Source organism: Aedes albopictus, chromosome 3 (genome assembly GCF_035046485.1).
Source record: "Aedes albopictus strain Foshan chromosome 3, AalbF5, whole genome shotgun sequence".
Classification (NCBI taxonomy): Eukaryota; Metazoa; Arthropoda; class Insecta; order Diptera; family Culicidae; genus Aedes; species Aedes albopictus.
The window spans coordinates 399,107,571-399,128,866 of NC_085138.1; the positions used below are offsets into that span (position 1 = coordinate 399,107,571).

General features: G+C 38.7%; 1 protein-coding gene across 8 annotated transcripts in view; it reads left to right on the forward strand.

Moving 5' to 3' along the window:
* Window positions 1–21,296, forward strand: part of LOC115253497 (venom dipeptidyl peptidase 4) — a 536,181-nt gene that overhangs the window by 480,041 nt on the left and 34,844 nt on the right. For 3 of the 8 annotated variants that reach the window (XM_062856061.1, XM_062856063.1, XM_062856065.1), the window contains exon 1: window positions 5,163–5,410. The exons of 2 other annotated variants lie outside the window; for them this stretch is intronic. The gene's annotated coding sequence lies outside the window, so the exon portion shown is untranslated. Of the gene's footprint in view, window positions 1–5,162; window positions 5,411–21,296 lie in introns of those variants that run through there. 3 more of the 8 variants (XM_062856066.1, XM_062856062.1, XM_062856064.1) reach the window with 3 other exon arrangements.

Below are 21,296 nucleotides of genomic sequence, written 5' to 3' on the forward strand. Positions count from 1 at the left end.
ATAGACAACCAAAACTAATGATTTAAAACATTTTTCTCTAATCACATATATATAAATAAACATATCTAATATTTTTGCTAGCAATTTCTATAAAAGGATAAATCGCTGAGAGAAGAATTTAGCGAAATTGTTGAAAAATACATATTTGAGCGATTCATTTGCGAAACCAACGAAGGTCTCGTGCGCATTAACTGAAGCTATGCGTGATGGTTTCTTGGAGGATTTGTTCAAAAGCGTTAACTGCAATTTGTTTAATTTCTAACAATATTTAAGAATGTTTGGTTAGGAACTACTCGAAAGATTATCTGCTGGAACTGCCAAGCTTAACTTTTTATAAAAATAAAGTGTAATTTCTTGTTGTTTTTCTGGTTAAATTCCTTCAGAACTTGATAAACAAAATTTTCATCAAATTATCCAGAAAATTCTCCTAAAGTATCGCCAGGATTGTTTTAAGAATTCCATCAGAAAATCATCTCGTGCTTCCACCCTCAATGCTGGTGGGATGTTGTCCATAAATGTCATTATAGTTAGAACTAGAAATTTCCCAAAAAGTACGTTTCCACGAATTTCTAGAAATTTGAAATGATGTTTAGTTTAGTCGATTTGTTAAAGTTTCTTGAATCTGGAATTACTTTCAAAAACCTGGAAAAATCCTGGAAATATCATGGAAATTCATTTTCATAATTGAGTGAACACCCTGAAATAACACAGCGTAACAAAAATTAACTTTTGGTATGTCTAAAGAGCAAACTTATGTGTCTCTGACAGATTTTGGGTCGCTGAATCTGAATCCGGGCTCAGATTTGCTCCAGCACGTCACAATTTTGAGCTATACCTCAATTTATATGGCAAAATGTGAGATTTCGAGCTTTTTTGACTGTAAGCCATTAAGCATGGAAATATGTTTTTTTTTATGCAATCGAAAGGTAAATTGGTCAATTAACATCTAAATAAACGACTCATGCAAAATATTTCGTTTTACCAAATCGAATTTGATAGTTTTAAGCGATTTATGTTGGGTACGATGTCTCCCATACAAGTCACCCTCCAAAAGTTGCATGCAAGTTTACATACTAACATAAAATGCTTTAATCTATCAAATTTGATTTGGTAAAACGAAATATTTAGTATGAGTCGTTAATTTAGATGTTAATTGACCACTTTATCTTTTGATTGCTTAAAAAAATATTTCCATGCTTAATGGCTTGCAGTCAAAAAAAGCTCAAAATCTCATATTTTGCCATATAAATCTAGGAAAAATCATCGACATCGGTAATAATTTACCGAAACCTCAACCATTAAGTTTAGTTTACCGAGAAAATTCGGTAAAGTTAGTAACTTTTTCCAAATTTCGTTAGAGTTTGACAAAGAAACGATAACTTTTCAATGAAATTTAGTAGAGTTCTTTCTGGGATACCTTAGGCTGCCTCAGGGATTCTTACAGGAATTTATTTAAGAATTGGTCTGGACCTTCATCTGGGGTTCTTCCAAGAGTTCTTTCTAGGATTACTCCTGTAACTCCATACAGGATTTATTCAGAGGTTCCTCCCTTGAATTCTCTAGAAATTCCTTCCGATGTTCCTCCAGAATATTTCTATGAAATTATTCTAGAAGCTCATTCAGAGATTCCTTCACGAGTTTCCTTTAAGATTTCTCCAGAACCTTTTGAAATGCCTTCAGATTTTTTTCTGAGAAGGAACTGTTGAAAGAATTTCAGAAATCGCTCGTGTAGAAATTCCCTACAAAACTACTGGAGATATTCGTTAAGAGTTATTGGAGGCATTTCATAAGGATTAAGGAGCAAGTCTTGGAATAGTTCCATAAAGAATAAAAATAACTACAGTATTTCCATGAGCAAAATTTAAGAAACTTCCAAAATGAATTCCAGAATATGTAATCTGCAAGAGTTCCAGCAGGAAATCCTGCAGGAATCCCAGAAGAAGTTCTTGAAGGAACCCCGGAAGGATATGCTGGGTGAACTTTTGGAATCTTAGAAGGAACTCTTGGAAGAACATTGACTTATTTTCCAGGAGTCTGGAAGTCCTGAAGAAATTCCGGAAAGGACTGGAAATTTCTGGAGAGGTCCCTGATGCCACTCTTGTTGTAATCTTAGAATAAATTTCTGGAGAAATACCAGAAGGAACTATGAGTCGAACCCATAAAGTTACTCCTAGAGGAGACCTAGAAGGAGTTCCTGGAGGATTCCCGGAAGAAGTTGCTGGAGGAACAATTTCCTAACAATTTTTGGAGAAATCCCAGAAGGAATTCCTTGACGATTCACATAAGAAACGCCCAGAGAAAACCCTAAAGGAATTTCCAAAAATTTCTACCTTAGAAAGAACTCCTGGAGGAATCACTGTAGGAACTCCAGAACGAATCTAAGAATGTATTCCTGTAGAAATCCTATAAGGAATTTTTGGAATGATCCTGGAAGGAATTCCTGCGGGAATCTTCGAATAAATACAGGGGGTGGCCAAAATGTTTGGGATAGGCAACTTTTTTTCTCCCACAAAAAAATTCAACATGCTGTAACTTTTAATAAAGTGCATCAAAAATTCTCAAATTTTGACTGTTTATCAACCTGTTATATGTGCATCACTGGTACAAATGTGGGCTCGATTGATTAATCTTTCGCAAAGTTAGAACCGTTCGGGTAAAACACTATTTTTTAGACAACTCATTTTTGAGCTGTCATATCTCGGAAACCAGTGAACCGAATTGAATGAATTTTTTAACGTTTATCAACAATATATTGATACTTAATTCAACGTTATAAAATGTAATATTTTCTCACGACGAATTAAGTTATACCGGGTTGAAATTTTTACCCATATAGAGGCAAATAAGTGAAATTTACAATACCACACAAAAATTACTAAATGTGTTCTTCCTTTAATCTTAATAGGCTCTAATATATCTGATTAAAGATAACTTGAGAACAGAAGTGGAAAATCTTTAGACATCAACACTAAAATTTATTGACATTGACGTAAAAAAAATACATTTTTTCGAGAAAAATCCAAAAAGTGTCAATCCATGATAACTTTTTTCAACGTTCAAAAAGTATCTATGTTTAAATAGTTTGTGAAGCATTTGTATATTGTTAGTGTACGTTCAAAATTTCATTCAATTCGGTTCACTGGTTTCCGAGATATGACAACTCAAAAATGAGTTGTCTAAAAAATAGTGTTTTACCCGAACGGTTCTAACTTTGCGAAAGATTAATCAATCGAGCCCACATTTGTACCAGTGATGCACATATAACAGGTTGATAAACAGTCAAAATTTGAGAATTTTTGATGCACTCTATGAAAAGTTATATTATGTTGAATTTTTTTGTGAGAGAAAAAAAGTTGCCTATCCCAAACATTTTGGCCATCCCCTGTATCTGAGTGAACCCCGGATAAATAACATTTGAGAAATCTCGGTTGAAATTATTGGAAGGTGGTTCGAAAAACTCCTGGTAGAATCTTAGAAAAACACCCTGAAGGAACTCCTAGAAGATCCCGAAAAAAATAATAAATAAATAATTCCTGAAAAAAAAAACATTAGAAGGAACTCATGGAGGGATTGTTTGTAGGACTTCTAATGAAAATCTTAGAGATATTTGATGAGAATCCCGGAGAACTCCTGGTGGAACACCTGGAAGAATTTCAAGAGGACTTTCTGCGAAACCCCAAAGAAAAACCTTCGTTTGAAATGACAAAAGATTCATCACAAAGAATCCTTCGTGGATCGTCATTATATTTCCATTAAATTTCCCCTGAAGGTTTGTCATAGTATTTCTTGTAGAACACCACAAGGATACCGACAGAGTCCCAACAGAACTTCAAGTCCCACTGTAGTCCGAACTTCAATATTGCAGCATTTTTAATTAGTATCCAACCACAGTTCTTGCTGTGACACCACTAAAGATCCCCCAGAATCCCAGCGCAATATCTCTCACCAGGGGCTGTTCATAAACCACGAAGACCAAATTTTGGCCATCTCACCCCCCTCCCCCCTCGTAGACTTTCGTCCATACAAAAAAATTGAAATTTTATTTGGAGCGTAGACTTTGGCCAGAATTGCTACTGCTATTTCTTTAAACACGTCCAATGATTTTTTTTTGTAAGAGTTCCTCGAAAGGTTCCTTCATAAAAATCTGTGTATATTCCCTTAGGGTTCTTTTCAGAAGTTCTTCCAGGGATTCCCGCAGGAGTTTCTTCAGAAATTCAGAAATTGATATTTCTGCATTATAAAATAACTCATTTATTTAAACCTTTCTTCAGGGATTTAAGAAAAAAAATTTCCGGGGATCCATCAGAAATCACTTTGGGAATTATTTCTTAGCATTTCTCCAGGAATATTTCAAGAAATTATTCTGGAATTACTGTAGAGTATTCTTCCAGGCATTGCATGTTTTTAGAAATTTATTTTCATGATTACTTCAAGAATTCTTCCAGATTTGATTTGAATTTCTGATGTCAAATATTTCTCCGAAAATTTCGTTTGAGCAAATAGTTTGAGGAATTTTTATCCACAAATAACTTTCACCCATTTTGCAAGCAATTCTTTCAAGAATTCCTCCAGAAGTATCTCCAGCAGTTATTCCAGGGTTTGTTTCAGATCATCCTCCATGTATCAACACATTTAAGGAAGCATATCTTGTCTAAAACAACTAATTAATATGGAAGCACTAAAATTCCAAAAGTTTAACGACCTGTCCAACACCGAAAGAAGCGTCTGCTGTAGCTGGCATTTAAAAGTTAAATTCTCAAACCATCATTTCGTCTCGGGTATAAATTATCACTGTCTGTGAGCTTGAACGCTCAGCAAAGCGAACGATGAAATTTTGGCGCTCGTTAAGCCAAATCTGCAAAAGTCATACCTTTATTTTTTATTGAGGAAAAAAATCATTTGATGTTCAAAGTATTAGAATTTTATAATATTTTTAGATAACGTAAAATGCATATAAAACCCAACTATTTATAACTTATTTTAATATTCATTTTGTATTTAGGAATAAAGTTTACCACTGATGAATATAAAATCACATAAATTCCAAACTTTAACGACCATTCCAACACCGAAAGAACCGCTATCACCACCAAACCTCACACCGAAGAGTGGAGCAATCTCTTCCCATAGGTACTCAGCTAGCCAATCTGCACGTTCGCTCGTTGGGCACCGCTCTCCACACAGTCTGGGTTTACCTTCCGTCGCGAGCGGTTGTGTTTTTTTGGCGCGCGCGCGCTTTCTCGGCGGTCAACTCGCATAGCGTCAGCGGAGTCCGGTTTGTGGTATGCTCTGCTTAGTGTTGTCCGGATTTTTGTTTGTGCTTCACCCATGAAACGTGTCCAGTTGTTGGTGCTTTAAATTCGCATTTCACCGTCAGATTTGTTTTATGTAATCGTGGATTGAAAGTTTGGTAAAGAAACACGTTACAAAAAATGTGAAGCCACTATCTGATCACTGTATTGATGGTGTACCACCGTGGTTACTACTGCTGCTACTACCGACTGCGTATATTCATTGTTCAACTGCAAAGCAAAATCCATGTGAAAACGAATAGTTTTACCAGTGAAACTCAGAGTGGAATGCTGGGATCGTGATTCCCGGACAATAATTTACGGTGTGGCTTGGAACGTGCCTAGGCTTGGCTGCTTTAACTGAGGCACAATAGCCGCTGAGGAAACGATCTGCCGAGAATTCAAAGCCAACCTGGCACATTGCAGTGATAGTGCGAGGCAACAGAGTAGCTAGCTATAGATCCCAATACGTTGGACGATCGTTGGGTTCTATGTGGTCGATCGTGTAGGTACTCTATACGGAGGCAGTGCGGCATTGTTTGTTTGGGTGCTGCTGAAGAGTTTACACCTCACCTAGTGCCCTCGTCTCCCCCGATGGAACGTGCTCGTTTCAGCATCCTCATTCCTCGTCTCATGGGTATCATATATACCTATTGCCTACCTGGTTCATATTCATTTGCATGCGCGTGAGATAATCGACAGACAGCCATAATTACCAATACCACCGCCACCACGGTGCGGTTGGGCTTGTGGTCATTTATCAATTTTGCATTGAGTGATCGTACAGGCAGAGTTGTGCTGCAATAGCTACTAAATGTGTGTAGGCTCTGGCAATTTCGCGGTTGAAATTAGAGTGAAGAATAAAACGACTGCGGCGGTTGAAAGATCACTGAGTTAAGATTAATTTATTCGGATGTTCTAATTAGGAATATTCTTTGGTTATCTCGGCTCACAAAGATGGGAATGGCAGCGCTACCAGAAGCTCCGTCAACGTCACTTTTCTGAGATATAAACATCAACATCCGAAAATACATAACTGTTTCTAACCAAATCGGATCAACGGATCGCATTCTCTTTTGCTTCAAACTTAACACGAATTTGAATTAAAAACAAATGTTATTTAATATCTACTTTCCTTCTAGGGATTTCTTGGGATTTCCAATCTGCCTCTTCTAATCAATCGGGAATTTCAATAGTTGTTTGTTTTGTTTTGTTTAAAGTCATTTAATTTGCCCCAACAAGTGAGAAATTTTTAATTGTGCTTACAGGTAAACTGATGTGTATTGATACGGATCGATTCCAACTCCTCGTGGTTAGGTTATGAAAAGAAATCCCCTCCAAATACTCTGAAATCTCTTGAAAACGCCCTTGAGGCCCACTGTAGTGCCCTGGAATACTCAAACGACTTCCTGAGATCTTCTGACTCTCTGAAGCAACCCTGAGACCCATTAAATACCACAGAATGTCCTTGAGATCCCCTTAAGCAGTGTTGCAATTTTTTCTATTTACCATCGGAATATCAATTGACTGGCCTCTGATCATTCATATATTGTAGTGTCGCAGGGTTAAAACTTTGTTCGTCATTGATGACGTACATATAACCCGACATAAACCTATAATTGTTTTTATTTTGGCCACCAAACATAACATATAGACCCAATTTGATGTGGGTCCAACCGTCCAACAATGGTCCAACATTGAATAAAACTTAACCCGATATCCGATTTTTTTCAGTCTTGCGGATTTTTTCAGGGTTTTCCGTGTTTCGTGCTCTCGAGACCTCCAGGTACCTCCCTGAAACCCTCTGAGCAGTGTTGCAAAAAATCATCTCATTCATTTAAACAGTAAACAACTAATATTTTCAGGCATTTTTCTCACTAGTCATGTTTAAAACAATTTCATTCAATCAGAGCACCTATCAAATGAGTAGAGAATTTTTGTCAATTTAATGAATTGTCACTCAAATTACTAGCTGGGCACGTAACACAAAAAATCCTGTAAAATTTCGCCAGACTGAAAAATTACCGGATGTCGGGTCAAAGGCGGGTCAAATTTTATCGAATGTTGGGCAACTGTTGGACCAACATCGAACATCTGTTCGGTATTTGTTGGGTTTGGAGTCCAAACTAAAAATAGGTCAATGATAGGTTTATTTCGGGTTTGACGTCATCAATGAATGTAAAAGCTGTGAACCTACACACCACATTCATTGAATAAATTGATATTCCAATTGTAAATGAAAAAATGAGTGGTTACCTACCTCAATTTCAGCTTGCAATGGTAGATACTGACACTTCGCAACACTGCCTCTGAGACCCCCGTAAACGCCACAAGTTCTTGTTCAGATGAGTATATAATCAAAAATGAATCAAGGAAAACATTAATAATTCCTCAAATTTATCTAAGAATATCTCCACGAAACTCACAATGCATTAGCTCATAAATTCTGTAATGACTTACCTTACCTTACGGTCAGACCAAAGCCTGAGTGTCCTCGGTTGCACATAGGAGTCGCCTCCAATCTACTCGGTCCATGGTTGTACGTCTCCAGTTCGCGAAGGGTCCGCAAATCGACCGACCTAGCTCGCTGCGCACCACGTCTTCTTGTACCGGTCGAATGGCTCTCGTGGAACATTTGACCCGCCCACCGTAGCCTCCCAGTTTTCGCGGTATGGACGATGGTTGATTCTCTCAGCAGATCGTGGTTAATTTGCCTTCTCTATGTCTCGTCTTCCATCTGCACTCCACCGTAGATGGTACGCAACACCTTCCGTTCGAATACTCTAAGGTACGCGTTCGTCCTCTGCACGTAGAGTCTAATCAACGTTTTGTAGATAGGTATCTTCGGGTAATGGCGAACTTTATTCTGCGAAGTCCAAAGTAAGCTCGATTTCCTGCCAAAACGCGTCTTTGAATATCTCTGCTGGTATCGTTGTCGGTCACAAGTGAGTCCAAGTACACGAATTTTTCAATCGCCTTGATTTCATCACCGTCGATAGAAATTCGGGGTGGTGGGCGCGGTAATTCCTCCCTAAAGCCCTTTGTCATCATGTACTTTGTCTTCGCCACACTAATGATTAATCCGATTCGTCGGGCTTCATTCTTTAGTCAGATGTACGTTTCCACCATCGTCTCGTTGCGAACTATAATATACACAACATCAGCGAAACCAAGCAGCTGAACGGACTTCGCGAATATCGTTCCAATCGTTCCAAAAGCAATGTTGAACAGCAAGTACGAAAGATCATCATCTAGCCGTAACTCTCTGCGAGATTCGAAGGGACTCGAACTACGCCATCACTCGATTCATCGTAACCTTGATCAATCGTATCAGTTTAACCGGGAATCCGTATTCATGCCTAATCTGCCATGGCTGATCTCGATCGATTGTATCACACGTCGATTTAAAATCAGTTAATAAGTGATGTGTGGGCACGTTGTATTCGCGGCATTTCTGCAACACCTGGCGGATGGTGAACATCTGGCCCGTTGTAGCTTGTTCACCCATGAATCCAGCCTGATATCACCACACGAACTCTCTTGCAATCGGTGATAGACGGCGGCATACAATTTGAGATAGGCGATAATTCCCGCCTCCCAAATCTTGGTAATGACTCAGTATAGTGCTCTCACCAGTGCTTCTCAGCCGTATTTTGGAAGCTCGCTTGGTAGTGGATCTGCTCCACCGTTGTTTTGTTGTTTTTCAACAGTCCATCCTCCTCTTCAATCTCTTGGGGATTAGGGGTCCGGAAGTCTTTCGTCCTGCGCATGTACTCCTAGATCTGTTACCACGCCACCTTCGGTGCTTGGAACATCGCTATTGAGGTGCTCATCGTAATGCTACCGCCACCTCTCGATCAATACACGATTCCTGTGATTGCCTCGGAAGAACATGTCGGCTTGGGGCACGAAGCCTCTGCGCGAGCGGTTCAGCTTCACGTAGAACTTCCGTGTGTCCTTAGCGCGGTACAGCTCTTCCATCGCTTCGCGATCTCGTTCTTCCTGCTGGAGCTTCTTCCTCTGGAAGACTGAGTTCTGCCTGTTCCGTACCTGTCTTTAATGTGCCGCATTTGCCCTCGTACGGTGTTGCAACATTCTCACCCATGCTATATTCTTCTCGTTTTTCAACTGTTCACATTCGCCGTCGTACCAGCCGTTTCTGTGATTCGGAGTCGCGAAGCGAAGGTGGTGGATCGGATGTCCCTCCAGCCACCTTCAAGTGTAGCTGCGCCAAGCTGCTCTTCCGTTGGTAGGGCCACTGGCTGCGCGTAGCCTTGAGCCATTTCTACGTTACGCAGCCGCTCAATGTTGAGCCGCGGCATTCGACTTCGCCGCGTGGTAATAACCGTCGAAAAATTTGAGCGCATTCATACAGCGACTAGGTAGTAATTTACGTTAAGGCGTTGTGGTGTTAACGAAAAGATCGATTCAGAAGTTCAATTTTGAAGCAATTCCTGACATATATAGAAAATGAAACTGGACTCACCGTTTTGATCGGAAGGTAATTATTGGGCTACGGCAATTGAATATGCAAAACCGGTTTGCTGTCGATTGTGCATGCAATATATGTAATTTATGGCAACAAGTCAAATGCTCTAACCGTAGAATCCAAAGATGATCAGATGATCTTACACCTCGGCGAACAATTTCAAGGTGATCACGTTAAAAATTGATGGAGAATGGTATCAGAACATTGGAAATAGTCATACAGTCAGTCGGATCTTCTATTAGACGCTGCCACATACTTTACGCCTTCTGTAATATCCCAGTTGTCTTGCAACCGATCAAGCTGATTTTTGACTGAGATTAGAGTATACTACAAGCTTGTCACATTTTAAAAATGAACTGAATTGGTTGAAAGACAACTTGAAAATTACGGTGGGCGTAAAGTGGGTGGCAGCGTCTAATGGGAGACCCGACTGTACACAGTAAACGTCGCGAAATGGCTAGTTCAATTGCTGTTTGCCAAGATTATATTGAGGACAATTCAAACTCCTTTTAATTCATGCATAGGTTCTTCAAACCCCACATAAGTATCTCCGTTAAAAACCCAGAACCACTGCCTTAGAAACATGAGATCGAAACCGGTTTCCACATCTTCATCTCATCGGCAATGTTTAAATTTTCATCATTCTTTATATAATGATCACACACTGATGACAAAGTAAACCATACGACCACGACGACATCGTCAACGACGAGTCACCACAAGAAAACGCGAATCAAGCTGGAAAGTGATAAAAATCCTTTAGCTCACAGCATCATCCACCTCGCTCATCGCCGCTAGCTGCATAACCTGCTGCTAGGCTAGTGCGCTAGACGATGGTCGACGACGGGGTGACTGATTGTTTATCGCATCCCCTTGCCTAGTCTAGAAGACGGCAGGAGGGTGGTAAACTGTGAAATGGGTGATTTTTGTGCAAAAGCTACACAAGAGTGATTCAGGAACCGGAGGGAGAGGATACAAACAAGCATTGGCGGCGAGACGATGGCAACAAGTGCCATGCAATGGCACCCCGCGTAAAAATAACTATACGGATGCAATTAAACTATAGTCATCCTTTTACTGATTATGATGTCTGTAGTAGTTACGCACTTAAAGTAAACGTAAATCTTCTGTATGAAGAGCCCCCATTATAGAAACACATATTAAGGTTTATGAGCAAATTATTCACCACCAACAAAAGAAATCTGTTGTGGATTTTCCCTTTTCCAAATGTATATTTAGTACCCTATGGTATGGTACCATCACGGAACAATAATGACAATGTCGCAACCTGAATTTGTTGCGACAATTCACCCAATGCGACATAGGTTTATCCCAATTTGAACAGAATACAATAAATATTGTTTATGTTTCCCACATAGCAAATTCGGCTAATTCGACTAAGATTTTATGGAAAAGGCTGAAAGAAATAAATGTTACAAACAATTCTTCACCTATACAATTCTCGAATTCATGTGATGAAATCAACAACTTCTTTAGTTCTAACTTCACCGTGGACCAATATCTGCCATCAATAGTGCTACCAAATGAGAATGGTTTCAAATTCACTTTAACCAATGAGTATGAGGTCTCTAAAGCAATTAACTCTATTAAATCTAATGCTATTGGACTTGACGGAATTCCTCCCAAGTTTGTGAAACTCGTTTTACCCTATATCATCAGTCCAATAACCCACGTATTCAACACAGTAATCGCAACTGGTAAATACCCTGCCGCCTGGAAACTCTCTAAAATTTTGCCGATTAGGAAGAAACCTCGGAAAAATGACATGCAGAATTTACGACCAATCAGTATTTTGTGCGCCTTGTCAAAAGCCTTAGAGAAAATTTTGAAGACCCAAATACAGGAATTTCTTTCGACTTTTAATCTCTTACATCCCTTTCAATCTGGATTCAGATCAGGCCACAACACCTCCTCTGCACTTTTAAAAGTGCATGATGACATTCATGAAGTAATCGATAAAAGGGGTATAGCTTTTCTGCTTCTTATAGACTTTTCTAAGGCTTTTGACAGGGTGTCACATTACCGGTTATTACGTAAGTTATCTACCCTTTATAACTTTTCAAGTGATGCAGTAGGCCTTATACGATCGTATTTAACGCTCCGCTCACAAGTAGTTGAAGCAAATGGTCAATTATCCGATACTGTCGGTATTACATCGGGAGTCCCACAGGGATCGGTATTGGGCCCTCTGTTATTTTCATTATTTATTAATGATTTGCCGTCAATACTGAGGCACTGTAGTATACACATGTTTGCTGATGATGTGCAAATTTATATTTGCTCTACAAATCACTCTAAATCGCAGCTAGCTCAACTTGTTAATGCCGACTTGTCACGTATTTTATCATGGTCAAACAACAACCTTCTTCCAATTAATTCATCCAAAACAAAAATAATGTTTATTTCACGATCCCGTAACACGTCTAGTATTCTTCCTGACATTATTTTAAATAACCAAAAAATTGAATACGTAAATAGGGTTTTGAACCTTGGTATCATCTTTCAGAGTGATTAAGAGTGGGATGCTCATATAGATGCTGTCTGTGGTAAAATTTTTGGTGGCCTACGACACCTCAAACAAACTGGGAGCATGCTGACTAATCAAGTGAAATTACGTTTGTTCAAAGCCTTATTACTACCTCATTTTACTTATGGTTTAGAATTATTTCTAAATGCTTCTGCACGATCTCTTGAAAGACTTAGGGTGGTTTTAAATTGCTGTGTGCGTTGGATCTATGATTTAACATCATTTTCAAGCGTTACTCACCTCCAATCTGAACTGCTTGGATGCGGTTTTTATGATTTCCTTAATGTGCGATCATGTACAACGTTATACAAAATAATAACCACAAAGGCACCTCGTTTTCTTTTTGACAAACTACAAGCATTCCAAAGTGCTCGCGTACAAAACTTTGTTATTCCGCAATACAGCACATCGCATTATGGGGCGTCATTCTTCGTTCGGAGTATTGTAAGTTGGAATCAACTTCCACCTGACGTAAAATCTTGTACTAGTATTAAAGAGTTCCGCAGGCAGTGCACACACCATTTCAGTAGAAGGAATTAGTTTGTATAGTTAAGTTAAAAATAATGATTTATGAATAATGTTGAATTCCGATTGCTAAAATTTAAAAGGTTGTACCTTACTTAGCAAGTATTCGTTATATAAATAAATAAAATAAATAAATAAAAATAAATAAATAAATATCGTACGCCACATTTTGAGCCTTGCATTGCGATTTTCGAGGGGAAACTTCGAGTCGGTAAACACTGCAACGTTGTTGAAGATCTACCATTGAACAGTTTCGATTTTGGGTTAGTAACAATCACGAGTTGAAAAGTGCGCAACAAACCACCACCACCACCAGTTTTGGTGTCACCAACCAAAACTTCAGAGATCATGTCATTATCTGTTACCAGTTGGGATGAAGAGTAATCGATGCGCCTTCTTTGTTGCTTGTTTTATGCCTTTTTTGTCTGTCTCTTCTCTGAGTAGGCCCATAAATCTAATAGTGCGGTATAATATATCCATGAACATTTTTATTCGGGATTCCTACTTCATGCTTGCTGCTGTTGCTGTTGTAATATGTGACTGCCGGAATGCAAGACGAAGGGTGGTGTAGTATAACAAACAAACCATTAATAATGCATGGTTAATTTTCTGTGCCAAGGAAAAGTATTCTACGTGCACCTTAAAGTTTTATTGTGTCACAGAATCACATCTCCGGCATACAGGTGGAGATTCTCCTTGGATTTCGATTACTGCTCGATAGCAGTATTATAGGGGTAGGAAGCATTTTAATTAGTTTTCGGTAAATAACGGTGCACGCCACAATGTAGGGTGTATGTCAACTTGAAAATACAGTCGGTTCCGTAAAAACGGATACATAAAACTCAAAATTTATTACTTTTAGTGATATAGATAAAATGAAAAACTGTGTGTTTTTTTTATATGTATTACAAAACTCCGTTCTAAAATTCGTTAAAAAAGCGGAATTGTGATGAATTTTAAAACGCTTGAGGTGTACTCCTTGCGAACATAGCTGGCGATACATAGGTATATCCATATTTACTATTTTCCAGTTAAAGGCTTCGATATCACCACGTTACAGCGATAAGAGGTTTATTATAGAGTTGCTTGTTATTATGAACCGTAAAAACTAACGTGAGGTTAATTCCAAGAAATAAGCCACGTTAAATAATGGAAGCCTTTCGAACACGTTTATCCACCAGATAAACAGGTTCCGATTCTATCTTTCGTGGAAATCATCCATCCACGGAGCAGCTTAATGGTCATCACGAAAATCTAATCGACACTTTGTTAATTATTCATCGAATAATAATAATAATTAATCAGACTCTTCGAAGCGGAAACGGAGGCGTCGTGGATTGCAACCTCCAATCGAGGTTTGTTAGTTGAATATACTTAGCGGAGTACCAGTTTTTGCACTTGAGAAAACAGAATATTTTCGATGCAATCGAATTATTCGAGCGATGAACAGATAAATAGTGGGCACACGTGTTTAGGATTGGACTATAACTTCTTAGAACGGTTGTCAGTATGAGAAGCAATTATTATAAGCAAAATTTTCTTTTTTAAACTTCACTATTTCAATTAAAAACAAACATTTCAATGCAACAAATATGATAAATTTTATCCTAACCGACCAAAGTTTCATTTATGTTTTCAAAGCTATCGATTTAAAAAAAAGACAGGCCAAACATTTCAATAGGTCCTATCTGCATTTGAGAGGCTCTCTTTGTTCACTTTCTCTTTCAATTATTGCAATGTAAGGCCGTTCGCAATGCTGTTTTATTTTGTATGGCGAGTTTTAAAAATTTGAAAACTCGCCATACAAAATAAAACAGCATTGCGAACGGCCTAATGGTACACTTTTCAACTACTTTTGCAGTACAAATCAAAAGACGATTGTTTTGACCATCGTTCAATGCAAGGAGACAATCATAATACAAATAAACTGCTGAGATATTAACGAAAGAGAGGGAAACCAAAGAGAGCCTCTCTTCTGCAGATTGGACCTTTAGACATGTTTGGCCTGAAGACACTACACCGTCTTCAACCAGAGGTTGCACAGACTGAGCCATTCACTAACATTAGGCAACGGACAATACGGAACACCCAGTGGACCAGTGGAGGATTTTTCGTTTGACGAAAAGTTTCCTCCAGCTGGAGCGGGAATCGAACCCTCACTCCGTGGCACTCACAATACGCCTAAACGACTGACGCCGTTAACCGCACGGCCACGAAGCCCACCCCAATATGTGATAAATGTCGCCATGGAACGAACTCACCAAATTGTGATCCCAATAATAGGAAAACAACTGACAAAATTCTGCGAACTTCAGAGATGAACCAGCCGCGGGCTGAAAATATCTTTCATAAAGACACCTAACCTTACTTGGCAACACAGGTTAGCACAGTTGTGCCAGTGTTTATACTGCCATGATGATCAAAACATGGTGAGTTCGATCTATGGCTGGTGACATTTTTAACCTTTGCTATTTTAGACAACTTGCACACCAAAAACCAAGAGTTCTTTGGATTTGTATCCTGAAATTCAGCACACTCTCTGGTCTGGTGTAATTCACAGGATTTTCAGTTGGATTTGCCAGGTTGAAGACGGTATAATGTCTTTAAACAAATGTCTTCGGAGATTTCCTTTTAAACAATTTTTAGTTTTGAGTATTCTACAGATTATCCCACAAATTAATCTAGGAACTTTTATATAAAACCATACATGAACTCCTTCAGTAAATCCTTCTAGAAATAAAAAAACGGCACTTCTAATACTTCCAGTGAACTATTTGCTCTTTGAAGGAAGCACGGCGCTAGACTACGGACTAGCATGCAACGCCTAGTGGCATAGCCGAACAGTTTTCCTTACAGCTGCGGCGGGAATCGAATCCACGCTCCTCAAAACAGTGCGGCAATATGCTTGGTGACACTAGCCGCACGACTACGAATCCACAGATTCCTTCGAAATTTTCGTTAGAGGATCCTCCAGAAATTCCTTCAAAAATTCCAGAAGAAAAGCTTCCATGGATTTCCTTAGAAAAATCTCCGTAGATTTTTTCAGGAATCTACGAAACTCTTTCAGGGAATCATCCACGAATTGTTTTAGAAATGTATTCAGAGCTTCTTTAGGAAAATCAAAGCTTCCACCAGAAATTTATACAAGGATTTTTTAAGAAAATCTTCACAGACTCCTACAGATATTCTTCCAGGGATTCTTTTAGAAATTTTCATGGAGATTTCTTCAAAAATCTTTTATGAGATTGCTCCATGAATTTGTCCAAAGATTCCCAGTTTAACTCTCGAGCAGTCGCGACCCTCAGTGACACCACGCACACACTGTTTGCGACAAGCGTGCTTTTTCTATGGTGCTTGTTCTCAGTAAACGACGCGACCGCTCCAGGGTGAGGGAAGTATTCTATGGATTTTAAAACAATCAATGGATTCTTTCAGAAATTACTCCTCAAATTCGGTCTGAAAATCTACCAGTCTTTTTTTTACAGAAATCCCTCTGCTATTTTTTAGACATTCTTCCAGGGAACATATCTCTGAAGAAATACCGTAAGATACCACCTTTAATCTCAAAAAAAAAAAAAAAAACAAAATGAATAAAGACTTATGGAGGAGCTTTGTGGGATTCTTACAAGGAAAAAATGGTTCATAAACCACTGGAGGGATGAAGAATGCAGTAATACCTTAAGGAACATCACAACTAACAATTACAGCTGTATAACAACTTATTCCGTATTTTTTTAATTACGCTTACGCTCATCTGTTGTACAGCAAAAATGTTTGTTGGAATCTTGAGAAATTCAAGCAATGATTTCTGAAAAAGTTTCTGGAAAACTTGCTGATTTCTAAAGCAAACTTCTGAAGGAGTTTCTGAAAGAAATTCCTATTTTTGTGGAAAAACATATTTCTCTAATTGTAAGTTTTGAAAAAAACGTTTGGAGTAATTCCTGAAGAAACCCTTGGAGTTATGGCTAACAGAATTTCTTGAAAATTTTTCAGAGAAATACCAAAGACACAATCCTGGAAAAAATCTGATAATATTTTTTTCAGAAATGTTTGAAGAAATATATGAAATAATACAATCATGAACTTATGCAATAATCCTTGAAAGAAATTTCCTTCCTATAGAGTTTTTAAGGAATTCTAAAAGGAATTTCGGAAGATATTTCTGAGAAAACCGGTAAACCAGTTTCAAGCTAAATCTTTCAAAAAAATCTTGACAAACTCCTGAATGGAAAATTCCTGGGGAAATCCTTGAAAGAATCTTTGGAGATATCCCTGAGGACATTATTGAAGAAATCCATGGACAGAAATGCATTTTGAATGCATACTAAAAGGAATCTTTAGAAAGAAATCTTGCAAGAGTCAATTTTCAGTGAAAATTCCCATAAGTTTTCTGATAAATCTTTAAAAAATCGACAAAGAAATTTCTGGCGGTGTCCGAGGCGGTAATCCTGGAGAATTTTCTAGAAATTTTAAGAAGAATTCTTGTAAAACTCATCAAAGAAATTTCAACAAGAATTTTCCTTCGGTGAAAAAAAATCGTAAAATAATAATGCACAGAAGGGTTTTCCGGAATAATTCAGTGACATATAACAGTAGGGTGGGCCTAATTTTTAAAAGTCACTCCGAAATATGATTTACCAAGTGGAAAGTGATCTACTAGTCGAAATAAGTGAGCTGTACAAAAATGAGTGATTTCGGTTGATATTTAGGGATGGCGCAAAGGGTTTAAGTGAATTTTTTGTTAGAACAAACCTTCAAAAAACATTTCAAAATTTTTCAATCATAACATTTCTAGACTAAATCGGTGATTCTAGAACCCAAATTTGTACTCAAAATTGCAATATCTCGACTGGTTTCCGAGATATTTGAAAAAAAAATGTCATATTTTGGTATCCAACCCAAAAATACCGAAATACAACATTTTTTTTTTCACATATCTCAGAAACCAGTGGAGATATCGCAATTTTGAGCACAAATTTGGCCGAATTGGGTTTTAAAATCACCGATTTAGTCTAGAAATGTTATGTTTGAAAAGTAATTTTAAAATGTTTTTTGAAGGTTTGTTCTAGCAAAAATTTCACTTAAACCCTTTGCACCATCCCTAAATATAATGAACCGAAATCGCTCATTTTTGTACAGCTCACTTATTCCGACTAGTAGATCACTTTCCACTTGGGAAATCTAATCCCGGAGAGATTTTTTGAAATTAGCCCCACCCTAATATAACAGTGATGAAATTGTTCTCATCATGAAGCAATTCGCGAATGAAAAGCCAACACAAGGCTTACTCACTATTCGTGGAACTAACAACCTTAATTTAAAAAGAGTTTTATTATTTTATGTTTAAGATGAACCATAGTCATTGGGGTGGGGATTTCACCTGTTGACGAATAAACAATAAACAAGAATAACGTTTAAAGTCATTGGGAAAAGGGGCCAAATCGATGAATTGTTTGGATGTCCGATCTGCTCTGTTATGTCTAGCATCTTCAATCTTCATCCATTCACTTATTGCTACCTCGGTAAAAAAAAATGCACTAATCGATTCACTCCGCTGTCTCGATGACCTACGTCAGGCTGAGCGTCATTCTTGCTTGTTCAATTTTGCCTACGATGCAGTCTGGGCTTAATAGGTCAAGGAATCAACCGCCGCGGGCGAGCGCACAAACGTCAGCTGCATTTCCTTGTTCTTCGTCTTAAACGGGTGGATCGGAGTACGTATGATGGATGCAAAAAAAAAGAGCAGCAAACAAACGACACATGACCGGCCACCATGCTGGTCGGAAATATCGAACAGCCAAAGAGAATGAAACCATTGCATTCATTAGATAGATGAAGGCTAAAGATTTTCAACGAAAGGAAGCTGTGTTGCAGATTTTCTTATCGCGTGGCAAATATTTTTTGCAAACTCATTCATTCAAGCATCAGTAACGCGAAAAGTTCAAAGAACTGTGAGTTATTCATAACAGTATACGTCAGATCCGCGGATGATTGTTGTATGACGATCTTCCTCGGTTGGAAGTCGCCAACGTTCGATAATTAGTAACGTCTTTAAGCGTTATCGGATAGAAGCCACAACGGAGCAACACGAGTCGGCCTATTAATTCCTACCGTGAGATAGACAGATGACATCAGTACAGCCATCTTCTCATGTCTTATAGCGCAGCAACGGAGCGTTTGATGTACGTTGACTCCAAGCTCCCGCTGACGGCTGGTGTAAAACCATTTAAGCAACATGTACTTAAGCAGCTAACTAAAGCGTGCTGAAGTGTTAATCATATTGTTAAAATGGCGAACACATGCAAACTCACTCAATCATATGATAGTGGAGTAGTGTTTTTAGCAACATCATCCACATCATACCGCATCCACCCGGCCGGCCGTTTTGTAGTAATAAACCAACTGAGTGCGCTATCGTTGTAGGAAATCATGCTGCATTAATGGTTCGTTCGTTCGCTCGACGATGGACCGTAATTATGACTGATGGGCAAGCGATAGGGGGAGATCAAAGAAGCGTTCATTAGAAGTGCAAGTTGCGATTTGCATCGGCGGAGCGTAAGTCTTGCGACGAGTACGATTAAGTAGTGGGAGGTTCACTGTCTTGCACCAGCAGCTTATGGTTTTGTTATTCTTTTGTTACTTGGTGTATTGGGTGTCCGTCCATTTGGCCGAATGCCATTTGGCCGAATGCCATCTGGCCGAATGCCATTTGGCCGAATGCCATCTGGCCGAATGCCATCTGGCCGAAATGGTCATTTGGCCGAATGCCGTTTGGCCGAATCGTGATCAAAAGAATTCAGAAGAAGTTTTTGACACTCTAACTGCCAATATGATCATCAGAAATATTTCCTTCTTTTAATCATAGGCTATTCTTTCTAGTTTTGACATTCAGAGATTAGTTGGTGTAGAAACTGCCTATATCCCTCGAGCAGTCTTTGATTACCTGCAGCGACGCCCCGCTCACGCTGTGTACCACATGCGAGCATTTTTCATGGTGCGTGTACTCAGTACACGACGCGACCGCTCCCGGGATATTTTATCACAAATTTTTCCATCTTTGACTCATAGGCTGTTCTTTCAAGTTATACTGAGGCTGGGAACAGTGCACGGGTAAAAATCCGTAACCCAAAACATGACGAAAAAGTTATGAAATCATAAAATATGCCGCTTCATGATAACATGACTATAAGTCATAGAACCATGCCGCTGAGTCGGAGGATTATGCCGCTGAGCCATAAAACCATAAAACTGCGGCATGAAACAATGCAACAAAACAAACGGGTGCGAGCTTTGTACTAAATGCCACCCATCAACGTCGTCACCACACGGTCCATGCACACTGTCAGTGGACTATGTGTTGTTGCGTTCACACCAAGTCTGTCGGTCGGTGGTAAAGTGTTACCTCGGCCGCAAAGACGACCGATCTTGTTAGCGTCATGTACGGTAACAAGCTCCACACCCATTCTGATTGGCTGTGTTTCATGGTAAGACAAAGTATTCTTTAAATAAACAAAAAGTGTACAACTCCATCCTTATCAACTTTTCAGCAAAAAAAAAAGCGGCAGGAAAAAAGGAAGGGCGTATGATTTGCATGGAGAAACCTCCTAGAAAAGATTTTTTTTATTACCTATGACGACGCCTTATTCAAATAACTGATATGAGGATCGAAATTCCTTTTGCATCATGCAACATAAATTATGCTACCGGAGTTAAGAGCTACCATAAAGTAATTGGAACAAGAAGTTAATTTAGTTTAACATTTGTTGCTAGTTTCCATTTGATGGACATCATAAATGATAAATACGAGTTTCCAAGAAACATGTAATTTTTTTAAAGCCCATATCCGTAAATTTGCGTCCGATTCCAAAACCCTCTTATTCAAAAAAAAAAAGTCAAAGAAACTTTGAACATGATTTAAATGAAATTTTTACAAAAATGTTTGTATGTAAACTTAAGCTAAAGTTGCTAAATTTTCTAAAAAATGAATATACACTTACGGCAGTGTCGTTGGAAATTGGGCCGACCAAATTTGAAGGACCACCATGAAAACTTTTTTGCCTTCGAAAATCTTCGTATGTCAAAAAATTTGATACGTTTTGATTAGTTCTCGAGTTATGCAGACATTTCCGTTTCATTTGTATGGGAGCATCCCTTTTCAGAGGGCGAAGAGCCCAACATACCTAATCGTATCTTGCTTATCCTCTCCATATCAAATATGGATCCATTTGTTTGATTAGTGTTCGTGATATGCTGATATTTCTGTTCAATCTGTATGAAAACCCTTCTTTACTGAGGGGGAGAGAGCTCACACCAGCATAGAAGCATTTCTTGATTTCTAAAACCTACGCATGCGACGGTCCCATGCATGCATGGCCCCATTCGCTTGTCTGGATCTCGAGTTATTCAGAAATCTCCGTTATATTTGAATGGGACCTTCCCCCCC